Source organism: Bufo bufo, chromosome 3, assembly GCF_905171765.1.
Source record: "Bufo bufo chromosome 3, aBufBuf1.1, whole genome shotgun sequence".
Taxonomy (NCBI): Eukaryota; Metazoa; Chordata; class Amphibia; order Anura; family Bufonidae; genus Bufo; species Bufo bufo.
The window spans coordinates 393,162,312-393,180,400 of record NC_053391.1 but is presented as its reverse complement, the minus strand read 5'-3'; the positions used below and the strand labels follow the sequence as shown (position 1 = coordinate 393,180,400).

Sequence of the window (18,089 nt, the reverse complement as noted above, 5' to 3'; positions counted from 1 at the left end):
AAAAGGGGCAAATCCTCTGGACTTTATCCTTGGTGTAGACTTTCAGTGTTTGATCAACAGGTCTCTGACCTCATTGACCCTGAAGCAATTGTACAGTAGGGCATTCATTGTTTACACAGACATTGCATCTTGTGCCTGGTACTGCAGCAATTCATTTGAATGGCACTGAATGAGACAGGGTTGCTGTAGCAGACTCACCCGCCTATAAGGACAATTCTCTGTGTTTATGTAAACAATGAACTGCAAAGAAAAAGGGGGTCAGTCAGCACATCCCAAGGCGCAGGGGCACGTTGCTATGGCTGAAAACAACACTGTTAAACAAAATATGCAATGCAACAGCACTCTGCAAACCAGAATAAAGCCTGTCTGCCGCACGTCAAGGCGATCTCTGTAAGACGGGTTCCTAACACAAAATTCTACCTGTTATGTGCCATGACGGCTACCATATAATTCAGGGAGTGCAGGTTCCACATGCATGCTGGGCCTGCTTTAATTTCTGTCATTTTTGGTGCCAAAATGGCCTCCATTATATCCAAGGAATGCACCAGGAAAGGTATAGTGTTGACTCTCATTGCATATCTTTTTTTTTTTTTGCTCAGACACTGATTGAAACAAATCAAGACCAATTGACATGACTTTGCTCAGTTTTTCAAATTGTCTGTTCATTTGACCAACATAATAATGGAAAATTTTGATGGATCCTGTAGAAGGAACTGATGAAGACTTATGCAAGACTTTGGTAACAACAGAAATGAACATAATCCATCATCAGTCCTGTTATAATCTATTTTTGTAACCAGAACATACTTGAAAGCAGTGTATGAACTGGTTAAGTAGTCAGGTGCTTACACAGGAGGGGCTTATCTTTGCAGCTTCTATTCAGGTTTATTGCATACAAAGTGATCTAAAGAGGCAGTGAACATTATTACAATTATATTCATGGGGGCAAATGGAACAGTGAAAACAATATTTAACAAAATGCAGACTCAAGTATGTAAGAGAAATATCCCAAATCATCTATGCTGCTGGGAGGTACATTTTAAGATGTTCATTTCAGTTAGTTGAAGAAAAAAAAAACTATATTGATGCTCCACAGCAAAAAATCTTTGAAAACATTTCTATATCCTTATAAGGTATCTTTGATGCAACATGTTATGGATCAGCAAATGAGGACCTATTGTGTAGACTAACCAGTTTGGCTTTGGGCTAAACCATAAGGGCATTATTCCGACACACCCCTAGTATTCACGCTTTAACCCCTGTACAGGCATCTGGCCTTCTCAGCAGGAAAGTAACCAGGCCACTACGTCTTGGGATAGTCCTGGAGCAGTTGGTAACTGACCCACCATGGCCAGGGACTCTGGTGCAAGCACCAGAAGCTCAGGATACAGAGAACACACCAAAAATGCAGGAAGACCACAGGTATGGTCTGGACAGTCACTAGGACTTGAATGCAGTTTTCTAAGATCCACACAGCACACTTGAAGCCTAGATGGTGGGAGACACAGAGTGAACAGACAGGCAGGGTGATAGTGAAGATACAAATGAGTCAAGCAGACTAGATACTTGGCAGGAGCACATAGGCAGGTGGACAGGGTTAACTTAAACACAGACAGAACTGAAACTGGAAGTGCTAGAACACATAGACAGGGCAGATACAAGCTGGAGCCCTAGAACACTTTGGCTGGTCACTTCAAGCACTCTCTGCCTGGAGATGGTGTCTTAAATGCTCAGGGACCCCCAGCCATTGTCTGGGAAAGGATTTGGAAGTGCCCGCACTGGCCCTTTAAGAGGCTGGAGCACAATGCAGGTATTATTATGCCTGCAGGGAAGAGCAGGGCAGTGGTGGACATAGACGGCTGACCTAACAATATGAAGCTTTAATTGCCTTTTGGCAGCTATTAATACCTCCTGATTAAATCTATGATTTTGCAAATGCTCACTAAACTGTGCCACATGCTATTGTAGTGCTCTGCTAAGACAACATTTTTATCTTCGATTCGGAGGTGCCAGATCATAGACAATGTACTTTTCATTCATATTTAGTAAAGATCCAGTGAGAAGTCTTGTCATTGACGCATCCTCCTGTCTATTGTGATCTCGTTTTGTCTTGTGTTCATTTTCTCCCTTCTTCTTTCTGCTTACGGATTCATCTCGCTGCCTTCTTTCGCACATTCATTGCCTCATCTACACAATGCTTTATTTATGTGTTTCTAAGAAGACGCCATAAGCTCCAAAAGTGAATGTATAATAATAAAAAAAGGCTTTCCTACTGAAAGATCAAAATGGCTGTTTATAATAGGACAGAAAGAAGCATACAGCTACTTTATCTTTCGCCAAGAGTCTGGAAGTAAGCCTATTTGTCCGAAATGAAAGAAAAAAATAAATCAACTGAATCCCATTTCAGACACAGGGGAGTGCAAACAATAACCGGGTAGGAAATTGGCAGTTTGGCAGCTATGAAAACAAGCAGAGAAAGGAGATATTAATTGTTAGCCCTCTGAGAAGTATCACTGCGTGTCTCTGCTGCTTTTGCTGTTCTTCTGCTGGAAAACCAGTCAACATGATTCTCTTGTGCAGAAGTGGATGAGGAATTTTACAGAGATAAGTAATTATAGACTTCACTAGACTGTACATTGCTACACTATTTGTTTTTACAATTAAATTTTTTGAAAGAAAAAAAAACTCAACTAGACACAAAGAAAAATATATCCAACATACTGCTGCCGTCTTTCAAACCCTGATATTAAGGTATGCACTTAGGGCCCTTATACCAAGGCAGAATTTCTGGCCATAATGAGCACCAATCGATGAAATGCAAGTAGATCAGCACTCATTATTGTGTTCACTTTACAATGATTGCAGGGAGGTGAATGAGCGATCATTAATACCTTCACTCATACCTATTCTCTAATACTCGGTGCATTATGTTGGCAGCACGTCCCTTGTTTACATGGGCTGATGTGCTGCCAAAAAGCAATCGCTTAGAAGCTGCAGCCAACTAATGACATATACTTTATTGTCAACTGATTGTAACCCTATTTACATGGAGTAATGATCAAAAACAGGAGTTCAAATGAGCGCTTGCTTGGCTGATCATTGCTTTACACAGTCCTCTTACTTAAGAAAAAACGGTCCTCTTAGGCTAGTTTCAAACTAGCGACAGAGATCCGGTAGGCTGTTCTAGCAGGGAATAGCCTGCCTGACCTTTGTGCACTAGCGACAGAGATCCGGTAGGCTGTTCTAGCAGGGAATAGCCTGCCTGACCTTTGTGCACTAGCGACAGAGATCCGGTAGGCTGTTCTAGCAGGGAATAGCCTGCCTGACCTTTGTGCATTGCCGGAGTTTTGTAAGGCTATGTCGGACCCCATTCACTATAATGGGGACCGGGAGAGATCCGGCCGCATTCCAGCAAATGTGTCAAGAATCGACCGGAAGAAAACCGCTGCACACCTGTTAGATCTCTGACCTTGCGTTCAATTAGCCTTACTCATGTAGAACAGCTCTAATCTGACACATCAGTAGAGTAGATACAGACAAGGACAGTGAGTCCCTGGCCTGCAACCCCCCACTGTACCTACCTACTTGCAGTACAAGTCCTAGCCCACAACCTGCCGATGGTCCCTACACTACCTAAGTGCCGAGACAGACAACCAAACACAATACCGAAGTCATAAGAAATGGATCAGAACCAGATGGGCTATGCAGTAACAGGACAGGAGATAGAGAGTGGTCAGAAGAGGTCAAAAACAAAGGATATCAACAAGCAAAACAGGAACGAGGAACAAGGAACCTAGGAAGTGAGCCAAAAAAGACTATGACTGGCAATGGTGTATGGCCAGGAAGGGATTTAAATAGAGGGCTGAGGCCCTAATAGGTCGATAACTCGGAGCTCCATTAGTCAGAAACAGTAGTACACAGTAATAGAGCAGCTGAGCTAATCAGTCCTCTGCTAATCACGCCTGCGTCATGGAGAAACTGTGCATTGCATCCTTTTACTAAGGGTGTGGTTATATCACCGGGGGAAGGGGGGGGTGGTGGCTCAGCAGCGCATCTCTCCTGGTGCGTCTGTGCCGAGGCTGAGGATCATGCCGCTGGAGCCCAGACAGGTAAATTGGTTACATTATCAGGGCCAGCAGGATCCAAAGATCCTCTAAGGTCAGTTTTGAGCTTCTTCTACAGTCATGACCTATCCATATGAATCAGGTGTTAAGAGCCTCAGCATTGTTACTAGCATCATGAATAATAATAATATGCCCTAGTTTAAAGGCAATCTACATAAAATTCAACATGCTATCTATAGTATATGCATCTTGTTAGCTAGCCCAATTCATGAATCTCCCCATGAAGTCCATAACATTTACCCCACAAGGAGTGGTCCTCTAATTCTACACAAATTCCAAAGCTTCACGTAAGAAGTACGAGCAACAGTAATGGTATATCCTGCAGCAGTAACCACTTAAGGCCTCATTTAAAGCTTTGCTCTTGCTGTCCAAGCATCTGTATCTTGAAGGGTAAAATTGCATAGACAGATGGTAAAGTGTCAGATTGAGACTACAATGTTATTCGATAGCCGTGAAGGGTGTGAGATGTAATGAGTAGAACTGTATTTTGGGAGCGGTGTTATTGAAAGGATGATCCAAACACTATCACCAACACTTCTGTGACATGCAGGTGGCATGGCAGACACAAACAGTAGTGGGGCTCTATTCAAGAATCATATATGGGACCCTCGATCTCCAGTAGTTCATTATGCAGATATCACTCTCCCTACAAACTCCTTGCCATAAGCTGTGAGGTTGATTAATTCTGTCCCATACATTCAATCGTATAGACAGTAGGAAGGTTTTCTTAAGGTGGAAAGGCTCCCTTACCTACTGGCCCCTTGTGGCAGAGCTTATCGTAATCAGTAATGTGGACACTGTAGCAACATAGGTTGCTGTTAGTGACACAATATCTGTATTACATATACAGTATTATGCAAAAGTTGTAGGAAGGTGTGGTAAGAATGCTGTAAAAATTAGAAGTATTAATAGTTTATTTTTTATCAATGAACAAAATGCAAACTGAATGAATAAAAGAGAAATGATGTTGATATTTGGTGTAACCACGCTTTGCCTTCAACACAACATCAGTTCTTCTTGGTACTCTTGCACACCGTTTTTGAAGGAACTCAGCAGGAAGGTTGTTCCACAGATCTTCTGTGAATGTAGGCTTGCTCAAATCCTTCTGTCTCCTTATGTAATCCCAAACAGATTAAATGATTTTCAGATCACTTCCAGGATTCCTTGTTCTTCTTCACATTGAAGATAGTTCTTAATGACATTGGCTGGATGTTTGGGGTCATAGTCTGGCTATTAACACTTCTGTTTTTGACAGCATTCTTACTTTGCAGCCTTTTTCCCACACCTGCTTAAATCTTTTGCCCAGTACTGTATGTAAAACGATAATAACATAGGTCTTTTGACTATAGTAAGTTGATCATTAACCCTTATAACTGAGGAAAACAGGTCGATATTTGCGTTAGACTTCTATTTATAGTCCCACCTGAGTGGTTGATAATGTGAGCACTGATATCCTGTAATTAATAACCACTGTTCCCTCTCTCCTAAAAATGTTGATACCTGTAATTTCAGTTTTGGGAAAGATTGTTGATGCGTGTTTGAAGATGTCAGGATATCAGTATTGTGTTATTTGACGTTGAGTGAGCCGGTAATCGACATCAATTTAGGGTAGTTGTCCTAGGTGGCTGGGCTGCAACAATATTGACAAACAGTAAAAATGCATGTGTTCACAAGGGTTATTATGCAAAAATGTACAAACAGGTGCTCGATTTCCAATGTTACTTGCCTGCTGTAAATAGCCCTGTCACTATGGAATTATTTTGACGTTGTGCCTGTTCAGTTCTAGTTAACTGACTTGAAAAACTAGCCAATTTTATCATTTCTATCTGTTACTATGGACACTATGCTTTATTAGGGTTAGATTATGGATTAGGATGGGATACTTATTACACAGTCTGACTTCTTTGTCATAACTGTATTGTATGCAGAAGGTTAGTAAAAGAACATGCATTTTTTTTGCAACTGCCCATTGCCCATAATTGTGTGTTAAAATAATAAAAGACTATATCCAGGTGTAGCAAGCACCAACATCAGTGTTATTCCAATGCTGTAACTTGACACCAACTTTAAGCTTTAGAAGCTTTGTACATGATAAACTTGTATGTTAATGTGCCTGGAAGTATTTTAACACTTGCTACATCTGTAGGTATGATTAAGGGCTCATTCACATCACAGTGAAAAATGACTGTTACATGTCCGTTTTCAGAACCGATTAAATTCCATGGGGCTGTTCACATGGCTATTTTTTTAATAGCCAGTGAATAGCGGCCGTCAAAAACAGAACATGTCTTATTTTTGCCCATTTACACGGCCAGTTGGACCCCATTGAAATCGATGGGCCTGTTTTTAACAGCTGTTTAAACAGGAGTGAAACTGTCCAACAACTGTTAAAAATGGGTACACTGTAAAAAAACAAAACAAAAGGGGCCATTCAGGGGATAAAAAAAATAAAAAATTAAAACTCATCCACTTACACGTGTGGAGACACTTGCTCCTCACTAGAGGCTGCAGGACCTGACTGATGTACCCCCATATAGGGCATGTGACTGCCTCAACCAATCACAAGCCTTAGCTGTATATGACACAAGACCACTGAGGCTTTTGATTGGCTGCAGCTGTCAGGTGTGACACCGTTGCAGTCTGTAAACAGAAACTGGAGGTGAGGACTAGAGTGGCAGTGCTGGAAATAGTGAAGGATTAAGTGGTGACTATATGTCCTTCAATATTTGAACACATTTTCAGGCAGGTTTTCATACAAGTCAGACAACCCATTTAACTGACTTTAAAGGGAATTTTAAAGGTGCAGAAAACAGCAGCAGTGATGGATCGATAAGGGTGAGAATGGCTCCTTTTTTTGTTTTAAGTTACTGTGAACCACGTATAATTGTCAGCATTTCCAAGTTGGCAGGGATTGTCCCTAGTTTTCAAGCTCCCATGGGAGCCATATATGGGTGTCCCAAGCAGATTAGAGGTGTTCCCAGTGGTGGGAGTCATGTGTCCTGTATTGCTTAGGCAGTTTGGCCTTAGGTGAGTTCATCATTTTTAAATAGTTATGGATGTATGAAGATATAAATGAAATCCTATAAAATCAACTTAGGTTGCCCGTACATGTTCAAAAATTATGTACAGCTAGAAATGGTATATAAGGAGAGCAGTCAGAGCCTGCAAATAGGGATCAGTGTTTAGTAGAAGAGACTCTGCCAGTATCTAGAAGGACCAGTGTTTAGTAAGAGACAATCTGCCAGTCTGCAAATAGGGACAAGTATTGAGTAGAAGAGACTGTGCCGGTCTGCAGATAGGGACAGGTACTCAGAAAGGATGACTCTACCAGACTGCAAGAGAGACCAGAAGATGACCCTGAGATGGTGTATTGCTGATAAGAGCAAGACTTCAGGTTCTGACATTCATTAAAGTGATACTACGCACACATGTTTAATAAATGGTATAAATGGTAAGTATAATTTATTAAGGTAATAGTAATCAGGCAAATGACTTTCCTTCTTTTGCAAGTTAAGTATAGTATATACAAAGGATAGAAAACGTATATAACTGATTGATTTAACATTGTCTGACAGCGACACAAATCAGCTGGGAAGTCCGTTTCAGCGAAAGCAGTCATAGTCTCGATCGAGAAAAACTGGGTTCTACTCAAAGCATGCTTTCGTAGATAAACTTAAACTGCTAGCTCAAAAGTTCCAACTTTTATACTATTTAACCAAGGAGCTTCACCCACTAGTGGAATGTAGTCAACTTATGCAATTTGTAAGGGTCACTGTGTATATTTTGTTTCTATGTTAGTATTTTGGACCTTGGAGTAGCCAATTCCCAGATCCACAATAAATCAGAATCACAGGATAACCGTGGCAGACAATGCTAATTCTCTTGCACAAACATTTCAAATAAGTTTTTTGTTCATTGTCAGGTCATAAGGATTTTATCAAATAAGTGGGACAATACATTGCACACATATTTCAGACGTGTCTCTTTATTCAGTCTCAGATCAGATAACAACAGACAAGGTCTTGCACAAACATGTTAAGACACGTCTTCAGTTCATTCGTAGGTCAGGATAATTTTATCAAGACTCAATGAAGTCCAAATGATCAGAGACCCCATCTTCACACTTTAGATCTGGATGCTGAGCCACAGACCTGGGTTACCAGCGCATTGACCACAGAGCCAGCCGGGTAACTGAGCCACAGACCCTGGGCCACCAGCCTTTTTCCAATGTACCAGCCTTTTGAGAGAGAGGGACAGCTAGTTCAGGCCTTTCTTCAGCATGAAAACTTATTCGGACTGGGAGGAGACAGGATAAGCCAGCTCAGTTCCTTGCCTATATTGTTTTATACTTCAGTTCCTCCAGTAAAGAAGCACACGAGTTAACTGCAGACCCTGACCCTCTGGACTTATTTCCCATTGGGGTGCATCACGCCTTACAATCCCTTCCGGAGAGCAGCAACACGTTGTGAAACCTAAACGGTGTGCGAGGAACCCAGCACAGCTGGTTTGAGAAAGAAGCCTTCAAGTTGCAATGTTTCATGAAAAATCGACATCATCCAATAATTTGATTGATTAATCTTACTGGAAAGACAAAAGCTAAATGTGCATTAAAAAAAATCTATTGTAGAAAACTGGTAAATCATTCATTTTTATTTTAAATCAATGCATAAAAGGACTCACCTTTTTGCACGCAATTGGTGAAAGTTAGACACATAAAATATATTGCTGAGCGTTAATTGATAGGGAGTAGCTGGAGCCACCACTTTGTATCTCACGTTCTGGATGAGATGAGATTTCTTGTGTTTAGCGCAGTATTGATTTGTGTGCAATTATCTGTGATCACAGGTGTAATGGCTTTGATGTGTGAAATTCAAAGCTCGGCGTCTCCAATTAATGATGAACTACATAAAGTGTTTTTATGCTCCTGATCTGTAAGCAAACCATGCTATCTAAGGTATGAATAGTCAAATGGTATAATTTGGAGCTCGTGCAGTTCTAACATACTGCATGTCACTAAAACACTCACCAATAGCTACAAAATATTCTCTTTTTATTTAGGAGCAAAAAGATCACCGTCTGAAGGACTTTTTTTGCTCTAAAAGTAAATAGAGAGGCAGCAAGTCACAGGAATAAGAAATAAATAATGCAACATGGCTAGTTTGTTGACATTGCTGTCATAATGCATTTAGGTCCCATTAGAGGGCTGTAAAGGACCAGCTGCTGAAAATACCACCAGTAGAACGTAGAGTGTTGATTTGGACTCTGGGTCAATGAACATTTGCTCCAAAGACAGTGACAGAATGAAAGGAGGTTCAATTTAAAAACTTTGCTGAAGAAAAGTTTGCATCATTCGAAAGGAAGATGTTGCCAAGCTAAAGGAGCACAGGTCGGGCAGTCCGATATAAATCTAAGGATTATTGCTCACTCTGGAAAAGAAGCGCAATATTTGCTTAAGACTCAGGTTAAAGATACAGGATCAGATGTCAGCAAATAAAGATTGTTCATACTGGATGTCAATATTGCTTTAGTGCATGTGCTTTATGGAATTGTTTTCTTACAGCGTGTATGTCCCAAATGAATATATGAACTGCTGACATTGATTTTGAAAAAAATATGTTGTTATAGTCAGGGTCAGCTTTCTGCTGCAGCATCCAGACAAATGAACTGAATATGTATGAATGGGAAGAGAGTACATACAGTCAGGTCCATAAATATTGGGACATCGATACAATTGTAACATTTATGGCTCTATACACCACCAAAATGGATTTGAAATGAAACAAACAAGATTTGCTTTAACTGCAGACTGTCAACTTTAATTTGAGGGTATTTACATCCAAATCAGGTGAAGGGTGTAGGAATTACAACAGTTTGCATATGTGCCTCCCACTTGTTATGGAACCAAAAGTAATGGGACAATTGACTTCTCAGCTGTTCCATGGCCAGGTGTGTGTTATTCCCTCATTATCCCAATTACAATGAGCAAATAAAAGGTCCAGAGTTCATTTCAAGTGTGATATTTGTATTTGGAATCTGTTGCTGTCAACTCTCAAGATGAGATCCAAAGAGCTGTCACTATCAGTGAAGCAAGCTATCATTAGGCTGAAAAAACAAAAACAAAACCATCAGAGAGATAGCAAAACATTAGGCCTGGCCAAAACAACTATTTGGAACATTCTTAAAAAGAAGAAACGCACCAGTGAGCTCAGCAACACCAAAAGACCCGGAAGACCACGGAAAACAACTGTGGTGGATGACTGAAGAATTCTTTCCCTGGTGAAGAAAACACCCTTCACAATAGTTGGCCAGATCAATAACACTCTCCAGGAGGTAGGTGTATGTGTGTCAAAGTCAACAATCAAGAGAAGACTTCACCAGAGTGAATACAGAGGGTTCATCACAAGATGTAAACCATTGGTGAGCCTCAAAAACAGGAAGGCCAGATTAGAGTTTGCCAAACGACATCTAAAAAAGCCTTCACAGTTCTGGAACAACATCCTATGGACAGATGAGACCAAGGTCAACTTGTACCAGAGTGATGGGAAGAGAAGAGTATGGAGAAGGAAAGGAACTTCTCATGATCCTAAGCATACCACCTCATCAGTGAAGAGTGGTGGTGGTAGTGTCATGGCATGGGCATGTATGGCTGCCAATGGAACTGGTTCTCTTGTATTTATTGATGTGACTGCTGACAAAAGCAGCAGGATGAATTCTGAAGTGTTTCGGGCAATATTATCTGCTCATATACATCCAAATGCTTCAGAACACATTGGACGGCGCTTCACAGTGCAGATGGACAATGACCCAAAGCATTCTGCAAAAGCAACCAAAGAGTTTTTTAAGGGAAAGAAGTGGAATGTTATTGAATGGCCAAGTCAATCACCTGACCTGAATCCGATTGAGCATGCATTTCACTTGCTGAAGACAAAACTAAAGGGGAAAATGTCCCAAGAACAAGCAGGAACTGAAGACAGTTGCAGTAGAGCATCACCAGGGATGAAACCCAGCGTCTGGTGATGTCTATGCGTTCCAGACTTCAGGCTGTAATTGACTGCAAAGGATTTGCAACCAAGTATTAAAAAGTGAAAGTTTGATTTACGATTGTTATTATGTCCGATTACTTTTAATCCCTTAACAAGTGGGAGGCACATATGCAAACTGTTGTAATTCCTACACCGTTCACCTGATTTGGATGTAAATACCCTAAAATTAAAGCTGACAGTCTGCAGTTAAAGCACGTCTTGTTCGTTTTATTTCAAATACATTGTGGTGGTGTATAGAGCCAAAAATGTTAGAATTGTGTCGATGTCCCAATATTTATGGCCCTGACTGTATGCTTTTTTGGACCGGGGTACCTAGGGCCCATCAGACAAATTGATTTGGGGGGCCCATCCTATAGCTACATAGAGATATTAGGGTATGTCCACATGGGGACATAAACACAGTGATAACTCTGAGTACAGATAATGTAGTAGTAGATGTCACTTGCAGTCCTATGTAACACCACAGATATCACAGTGATAACTTGCTGAGTACAGATAATGTAGTAGATGTTAAGGGTGTATTAGACACCCCGATGCAGCAAGCGATTTTCGGGAGAGAAGCATTACCTCCTGACAGTCACCAGATACCTAGCAGAGGACATCCCTGCCATTACATGCAGCGATATCCTCTGCAGAATGGGGAGAAGCAATCGCTATGCTGAAAGATCTGAATTGCCAGAGGAATGATCATTTGCATTCGGAGACAGTATTAGACTACCAGATGATTACTAACTAGCGTCCATAGGAACGCTTGCTAGCGACTATCGGGCAGAAAATCTGCCCGTCTAATATACCTTTTACCTGCAGTCCTATGTAACACCACAGACAACACAGTGATAACTCTTTGAGTACAGATAAAACAGTAATTGTCACCTGCAGTCCTATGAAACACCCCAGATAACACAATATTAACTCTTTAAGTACTGTAGGAAAGAACAAGGGGTCGTCATTGGTGGTCGGTACGTTTTACCGTGGGAGATCACATAGGCTAGTGCTTTTTTATAGCATGCAAGCACAGTCACTCTTATGAATTGCAGGGGGGTCGTAACCATGGAAACGAGCAGTGCATAATGTGATGGAAAAATGAATCAAGTGAGTTGGCTATGAGTCGGACCTTACGCTCCTATAATTCGCCCACTGGCTCCTGGTATTGCCCATATGGCACAGGTAGGTGAGTGTTAGGACCCGAGCTACTTGAGAAACCTTGACACAGTGCTCGGGCTCAGACATGTCCTCCACAGTAGGATATGTTGGCTAATCTCTCAACTTTAACATCAGTATGAGGGTTTAGTAAGACCGCAGAGTGCACCTGTCTTTGCAAATCTTATTATATATCACATCCACATAATTGCTATCTTGTGTAGGATGTTTATTGTATACTTGTGGTCCACTGAGGGCATCCTCCACTGTATGCATTTTTGCTGGGCATCGCCATTAGCAACGGGCCACAAGTGCAGGATTTGCTCCCCTGTATACACATGCACAACTGCATAAGGGTTTGAGCACTTCCTGCCTGTTTAACACCATGCCATTTTTTCTGTTGGTTTGTATAAAAATTAATCAAGCCAGCAAAGGAAGCAATATGTACACTCAGAATACATTAGTAAGTGCCTTGTATTAATTTTATCTACATGACAAATGCCATTTGCTGAAGTGACAATAATGGGGTTTTCTGCGTTATAGACATTAATGACCTAGCATTAAAGAAGGACGCTCTTTCCTCTTTATTAGTCATAGCTAGTGATGAGTGAAGTTTACAAAAATTTGATTCGGCTGCTGCGCCAAGTTTCACAAAGAAATTCCCTTCATGATGAATTACTTTGTCACAAACCACATTTATTTGTAAGTAGCGGGCACAATAATGGGGAATGGCGACTGCGTCAGCAATGTCATTGAACCCCTCAGATGCCACAAGGAGGCCACCGTGGGTATCTTCTGATTTGTAGCGAACTAAATTTTCCCTGAAATTCTGATCGAAGTCCACTTCATGAACTTCGATTTGCTCAACCCTAGTTATAGCACCAGTGCTTACTGTAAAATCTGATCGTTGGGGGTGCTGGGTATCGGTCCACCACCTATCTGATATTGATGAGGCCATAAATTTGTGCAAATAGGAAAACCCCTATAAGTGGGACATGCACATGAGATAACTGTAAAACAAAAGTTCATTAGCCAACAGCTGTCTCTCCTAGTCACTCTATTCACATGCATGTTCAGCTGGTTTGAGCATGCATATGTTTTGAATATGAAAATGAGGAAGCCACTGCCTCACACTGAGACAGAATGCCTGAGACGGAATGATCAGGGATGTTGGAATCAAAGAATGCCCAACCTTTACCTCCCCAACATCTGCAGAACTCCCCCATGCACATTAGATGGTCAGGAAATCCTACCGAAATCTTCTAAGAAAGAAAATGGTGCCCGTGGGTCTGTAAAATGACAGCTTTAAGATTAGTAAAAAATGGGGGGGGAAGGAACACTTGGCAGATGTCAGCAATCAGCTGTCAATTTTAATATATGTAAACCTGCACAGTTATAATGAAGTGTAAAAGTTGTGTGTCGGGATGGGCATATTCAACCTAGGGTTGTGCTAGAGGTTATTAGGATACTTTCCACTATTTTGCCACTATATGTTTATAAGATTAATGAATATGTCTACCTTTATGGGTTGGTCCAATTTAACCTATGGCTGTGGCTCCATTGTCTCAAAATTTTTTATCTTTTCATGATGCTGATCTCTTGCACAAAATGTTAAGAGAAATCCTCAACATTTACAGTTTAACATTGTAGATTGGCAGTTTGGTGGTCCATCGATGTAGAAGGAGTAAATGAAGTTGTTTCTTTACATCTTTACTACTTCACTGTCCTGTTAATAACCCAGTGGGAAGAGTTTGTTATCAAAGGAAGTGTTCAAGACCGAATGAATTGTTAAGCAAGATTTGGCCTTGTACTGGGCACTGACTTCCAGTTACTTCTGTATAAAATGTTTGAAGAACTTTTTAAGGTCTTAAGCATCAAAGGGGCTCATGTTCAGACCCTTTATCTTTAGCCTGTCAGAGTTGAAGCAGTTAAGCACTTAATGATGTTAGACATGTCCAGGGAATCTTTGGACAGATATTACATGCAACAGAAAGCCCTTACTGAAATGCAAATGCTTTCTCAGCACGGGGAAGAAATCAAAAGCACTAGTAGATAAAAGCCATTGCTTGTTAGCTGTGCCCTTGTATTTGTCCTGGAAGTGGGCTTGCAACCTTTCTTGTGTCTTATTGGGAAGTGGTAGAATTTGACTTTCATAATAACCTACGTACAAGCAAAAACAAGAACGCAATAAATAATTTATGCCAAACACGCGATAAAAAATAGATTAATTGTGGCTCGTATTTATCTGCACTGACTGTTAGACACCAGACTGCCATCTTTAATGCTTTAGGAAACTGAAGTAACAATGTTTTCAGTTTGAATTACACAATTTAAATTAACAATAAAGGAAAACATTTATCAACTAACACAAGCAAGATACAATACATACAAATGTGTATGCAGAAAACATAAAATAGAACATAATAAACTGAAAGCGAATATTTATCACTTAGGGTCCATTCAGACAACCATAAGGACTCCATGCCCGTATTGCTGCCCCCATTGACATGAATGGATCCGCGATCCACAAGATACGGAAACAGATAGGACATGTCCTATCTTTTGCGGAACGAAGGCATGGATCAGTAGCCCACGGAAGCGCTTTTGTGGGCTTTCAATTCCGTGCCAGTGCACCCCTAAAGATAAGACATGTCCTATATTTTGCAGTATCTTGTGGATCGCTGTAATGAGCATTGTAGTTGTGAATCCAGCATTAGGAAAAGGTAGTTAAACACTTACTAGAAGCAACATATCCCTGTTGGTCTTTGTGTCTTTCGCTTTCTATCTACAGCTGCTCCCTCCTCTTTTTCCTCTCTCAGTAGACATGTGTATACAGCAGCTGTAACTTGACCCCTCAATGAAGTGAAAATCCATCCCCTATTTGCCTCCTGTGTATGAAAATTACCAGTGAATTGAGCATCAAGAAATACAGCAAAATTTCTTATCTGTTGACTTATGCAAAGGTGTTTGTAATTGAATATACACTTTAGTGGGGGCCATTTACATGACAAGTTTTATAGTGAAATTTTGGTGCAGAAAAACATACTGAAATGTTGCCAAAAACCCACCGATGGTCGCTTCCTTTCTGTCTCCTATTCATTTCAATGGAAGGCAGTGCTGGGGATGACAGAGTGACAGCTTAAAGACGTGGCTTTGCCGAGAACGGACATTTCCCCTCTAGGTTTGGCCAGGGCTTTAAGCCACTGCTATGCAATCCTCAGAGGTGCTTCCCATTGAAATGTATAGGAGGCAGAAAGGACGAGGCCACCGGTCGTTTTCTAACAAAATTTCGGCACGGCTGTCTGCGCCAAAATTCCATGAACGGCCTAGTCTAGTGTTGATCGCTAATATTCTAATTGCAAATTTTTATCACGAATATTGGCACTTCGAGAATTTGCAAATATCTAGAATATAGTGATATATTTTCGTAATTGCGAATATTCTAGATTTTTTTTCATCATTACCAATGATCCCTCACTGCTTCTTGCTTGTGGGCCAATGAGAAGGCTGCAATATCTTTGACTTTAGGAGTAGTGTTTGATTGCGAATTTTCGTATCGTGAATTTTCGAATAGTGAATTTTCCGTTTGCCAATTTTCGCAATCAAGAAAATAATGACTGGCGATCATGAATTCCCAAATATTCACGAAATATCACGAATTCGAACATTGTCACTACCACTCCTCACCGTAAATGTCATCTTAAATTATGTTATTAACTACTAACCAGGCATCCGTTTTAAAGCTTGACAAATATGTTTGCAAACAGTGACAGGCATGCATTTCATTTTAAACACTAGTGAATCTCTTCTACCACTTTCCATGTGCTGCATGCTGCAATAGCTAGTAAAGGACTAAATTTTAAAAAAATTGTTAAATTAAGTGTTTCTTTTATTGTTGGTATAGGCCCTTACCGCACCTCTGTTTGCCACTGATTCTGCCACTGCAAAACTTGACCACACGGTCAAGTTCTGCAGTTTTGGAAGCCAAAATCAGGAGTGGATCATAAAAGGAGAGAATTTATAAAGGACAGATACGACTGACCTTATCTTTATGGAGGTGTTCTCCCATAGAGGCATTGCTTCAGTAAACACAGTATTCCATGGAGGCACACAGAGTGCCCGCTGCTCAATAATAAAGACTCAAATTGAAATGTACATAAGCTTTAATTCTGAGTTGAGCTGGTCATATGCATTAAAAGTTGGCCGGACCCAATGATTTTGATGAGATAAGCCAACTATCTATTGGGCATGGGGGACAGCAGATATTTGGATAAAGAAAAGTTGACCATCATTTATTCCCATAAGAACTTCCCTCTTTCTATTTAACTATCATTTTTGAATACGGAGAAATAGCTGTCAGCTAAGTAGTAGGGCTGCAACGTGTACTCGACTAAATCTAGTAATTTGACATAAAAAAATCCTCGATGCAAATTTTTTGCATCGAGGATTCGTTTGTGTCACGTGCCCACGGAGCGGGAGTGAAGCTCTTGCTAATACTCCCACTCCGTGGTCTCCCGCTGCGCTCAGAATACTCACCTTTCTAGCAGGGGGCCTTCGGACACACCACAGCACATCCATGGCCCCGCGCTGCACTGACCTCCTGACGTGCGCACGATGTGACCTGACGTGCTGTTTGACGTCAGGCGCAGAGCAGCGCAGAACGATGGAGTGTCGGCAGCGTCCCTGCTGGAAAGGTAAGTTGGTGCGACTAAGGCCGAGCGCCCGGAGTGCACAGCGTCATAGCAACCAATGACGCTGTGCATTCCGGGTGTCAGGAGGAGCAGGGGGGGAGAGCTGCTGGCACGAGGGGGGGGGAGCTGCTGGAACAAGGGGGGAGAGCTGCTGGCACAAGGGGGGGGTGATAGCACATGGAGGGAGAGCTGCTGGCACAAGGGGGGAGAGCTGCTGGCACAAGGGGGAGAGCTGCTGGCACAAGGGGGGGGGAGAGCTGCTGGCACAAGGGGGGAGAGCTGCTGGCACAAGGGGGAGAGCTGCTGGCACAAGGGGGAGAGCTGCTGGCACAAGGGGGGAGAGCTGCTGGCCCAAAGGGGAGAGCTGCTGGCGCAAGGGGGAGATCTGATGGCACTGTGGTGGGGGAGAGCTGATGCCACTGGGGTGGGGTAGAGCTAATGGCACTGGGTGGGGGAGAGCTGATTGCACTGGGGGAATGGAGCTGATGGCATGGGGGGGATGTCTGATGGCACTGGGATATAGGGGAGCTGATGGCACCGGGGGGGGGGGGGGAACTGATGCACTTGGGATGATCGCACAGGGAAAAATGAAGAGTGTTGGGGACTGATGGTAGGGGGTCTGATGAGTTTTTATAAAGGAAGTTGTTGAGGGGAATTAATAATGTCTGGAAAATTGATTGCAAACACTATCCAAGTAATGAATAGGAAAAATTGATAGGAAAAAATCGATAGCAAACAGTCTTCAACTGTAATGAGTAGGTACTCACTTTTGCGCAACTCTGTGGCGTCCCACGTGTAAGAACGCTTACCTTGGTGTCGGTTTAGTCAAATGCAAACAGCAAAGTGTAATTGCTTAACTGACGTCATAAAATTGGATCTCCGTAAGATCGCTTCAATTATGGCGAGATGAGCTGTTTCTTTTTCTTTTTCTTTCTTGTAATACAGGCTCTGTCAATCTTGGCTAAAATCGTGGTGAAACTTCGATCTTGTGATCATGGATTATTATCAGTAGCCAGCCGTTAATAAAATCGACCACGAGTCAGTTTGCTTACATTCGTTTCAGAGGATAATTTCCTAGGTCTCTTTCAGTA

At 41.7% G+C, this 18,089-nt stretch overlaps 1 protein-coding gene across 1 annotated transcript in view; it reads left to right on the top strand.

The window, feature by feature from the left end:
- TMEM132E (transmembrane protein 132E) overlaps positions 1–18,089 on the top strand; it is a 484,064-nt gene that overhangs the window by 196,649 nt on the left and 269,326 nt on the right. The gene's annotated exons all lie outside the window — the stretch shown is intronic.